Genomic DNA, 3,169 nt, shown 5'->3' on the forward strand with positions numbered 1-3,169 from the left:
CACAACCTCATCTGCATCCCACCCGTTTGGCCTTTCTCCTGCTAGGGGCTGGATCAAGTAGGACCTCTCAAGAAAGCAAAAGGCGGTTTTGAGTACATCTTCGTAGCAATTGACAAGTTCACCAAGTGGATTGAATACAAACCACTCACAAAATATAGCGCAGCCAAAGCAGTCGAGTTCATCCAAGACATTATGCACCGCTTCGGCATGCCTAATCGAAACATCATAGATTTGGGTTCTCCCTTCACAGCCGTTGAATTCCAAAGTTGGGCACAGGACTATGGCTTCAGAATAGATTATGCATCAGTCGCACATCCAGAGGCCAATGGATAGGTAGAAAGGGCTAATGGACTCATACTAGCCGGATTAAAACCAAGATTGTATGAAGAACTAGTGGACTATGGATCAAAATGGATTGAAGAATTACCCAAGGTCATATGGGGGCTACAGACTCAAATAAGCAGAGCCACCGGATACTCACCTTTCTTCCTAGTTTACGGATCAGAAGCCGTACTACCTACTGACTTGATCTAGACGTCACCAAGGATAGAACAATATGATGAAGGAGAAGCAGAACGCACCCGAAGGTTAGAACTCGACAGTGCAGAAGAAGTCAGAGTAAATGCTACCCTTCAATCAGCAAGATACCTCCAAGGATTAAGACACCACTACAACAAGAATACCCAGTCTCGATCATTACAAGTCGAAGACCTAGTACTAAGAAGAATACAAAAAACTGACAGACGCCATAAATTACTCAGTCCATGGGAAGGTCCTTTTATCGTCACAAAAGTCACCGGACCAGGCACATACAAGTTGACAACCAAAGATGGAAAAGAAGTCAACAATACATGGCACATCAGTCAGCTAAGAAGATTCTACGCATGAAAACAACTCAAGGGAAAATATATATACAAGCTACAAGAGATCAATGTTCATGATCAATAAAGATGGTGCTCATCGACAACATATGTACTATTATGACTTATCAGTGTTCATGATCAATAAACATGGTTCTTTCTAGACAACATATGTCTTATTATGGCTCTCCCCGAGTTGTTTCCAAAGAGCATACCAGCCGAGAGCAAAAGAGCTAAAAACATGCTTAAGGCCACCGATGAGGGTAGCTAACAAGTTAACACCCGAACCAAAAAGTAAAATGGCTAAAAGACGCCTGAGCATACCAGCCGAGAGCAAAAGAGCTGAAAACATGCTTGAGCCCGCCGATGAGGGTAGCTAACAAGCTAACACCCGAACCAAAAAGCAAAATGGCTGAAAAGACGCCTGAGCATACCAGCCGAGAGCAAAAGAGCTGAAAAGATGCTTGAGCCCGCCGATGAGGGTAGCTAATAAGCTAACACCCGAACCAAAAAGCAAAACAATTGAAACTAAGCCTAAGCATAAATTAGAGCAATTTCAAGGCAAAACCCTCCAGCCCCTTGTTCCAAATACAAGAGGCTCGAGGGCTACACTCAGAAGATCCCAAGAAGCGCTACATGGTTTCACTCAAGAAAGCACTCGGACGACGATTGTTCCTGCTCAACAAGACTTGAAGGAACAAGACGAGGCTTCCAGAACTCAACCATGAAGTGCTCGAGGGCTTGTCGATCCTAGGATGTTTTTGCAACTAGAGATAGGACTAGATGCTAACCACACTCCGAGTTAAGCCAAAAAGAAGAAGCTGGAGATGTCCTAAGTCTTTTCAGTACTAACAAGAACACAAAGTTTGTCGAGACAACGATCTATACCAAGTTGTTTACAAGTCACAGACAAAAGCCAGACAAGCACTCGACAAATCAAGGAAGTCTATCAAGACATCAATCTACATATACCGAGTTGTTTACAAGGCACAAATGAAAGCCAGAAAAGCACTTGACAGATCAAGAAAGTTTGTCAAGACAATGATTTACCTAAGCCAAGTTGTTTACGAGACAAAGAAATACAGACAAAGAAGACATCAACAAAAAATAAAGAATCTCCACTCAGTTTTCAAGTATAGTGTTTTGTTACAGAAGCTGTAATACAAAGGTCGATTACATCAGGCATTGTCATTAGGAGAAGAAACATCTGTGTTAAGATTATCTACAATCTTCCTGGCTAAATCATCAACCTCAGGCTCCAACTTCTCAATAGCATCTAGATACTCTTGGCTCTCAGCTTCATCAGCAACCTTGGACAAAGGAAAGTTCGGAGAAAGAACCCAGACCTGGGCGAGAACATTCCTGGTACAAAGATGGGCACACCGCTTCATGAACTCCTGGAAATGGGTCGGCACTTGGGGAATGAACTGAGCCCAAGAATGACCATCATCTGCTGGAGTCCAGAGAAGGTCAGCTACTGACCGAAAAGACTTCCACAAAGCTTTCTAGTTTTCAGTAGCCGTTGCCAACTTGCCAGTCAAGTCCTCAATGCTTTTTGGGCCTGCACAAGATCTCTGTCAGCTCCACGCCTAATCAACTTAGCAAGCGCGAGTTCTTCTTCAGCTTGAGTAATTACCTCCTTAGCCTTATTGTGGCTAGTATGAACGAGTGTCTTCATCTCCTTGATACCCTCCGAGAGCTTCTGCTTTTCAACTCGGAGAGCTAGACCAAGCAACAAAAGACAAGTCAGCAGAAAATCAAATTTGAATACAAAGGCAAACGAAAAAGAACTCACGATACCATGGCACTCTTTCTTCATGGCCTCCACATTTTTCAAGGCCTCTTGGGCAGCTGCATCCCTCTATTTTTTGCCTCAACTACCCAGTCACGGAGAGCCTTCTCCTCATTCTGATGCGTCTGACGCTTGGTCTCCAACTTGGCCCAACAGAGGTCAAGCTCAGCCTTCAGAGTACTCACCTTAGAAGACAACTTTTTCTCATTCTCAGACGAGAAAAAGAAGCCGGTATGATCATGAGAAAAAGACTAAGCAAAAAGAGAGAGAAACAAGACATAAGGATAGAAGAAAAACAAACATCCAAAGAAAGAACTACAGAAAAACTTACCTGGAGCTTTTCCCCAAAAGAAGTCGCAAGGGTCGACAAGCTTCCCCAGGCGGTGGTTAGCTCCGACAATCGATGAGTGGCATCAAATTGTTGCACCACATCATCAGCCAAAGGCGGACCACCGGAAGCAAGAAGAGGAGAGGGAGAAGCCGGCCGAGGCAAAGAAGGCACGACCAGGGCAATCTC

The sequence above is a fragment of the Miscanthus floridulus genome, chromosome 14 (genome assembly GCF_019320115.1).
Source record: "Miscanthus floridulus cultivar M001 chromosome 14, ASM1932011v1, whole genome shotgun sequence".
Lineage (NCBI taxonomy): Eukaryota > Viridiplantae > Streptophyta > Magnoliopsida > Poales > Poaceae > Miscanthus > Miscanthus floridulus.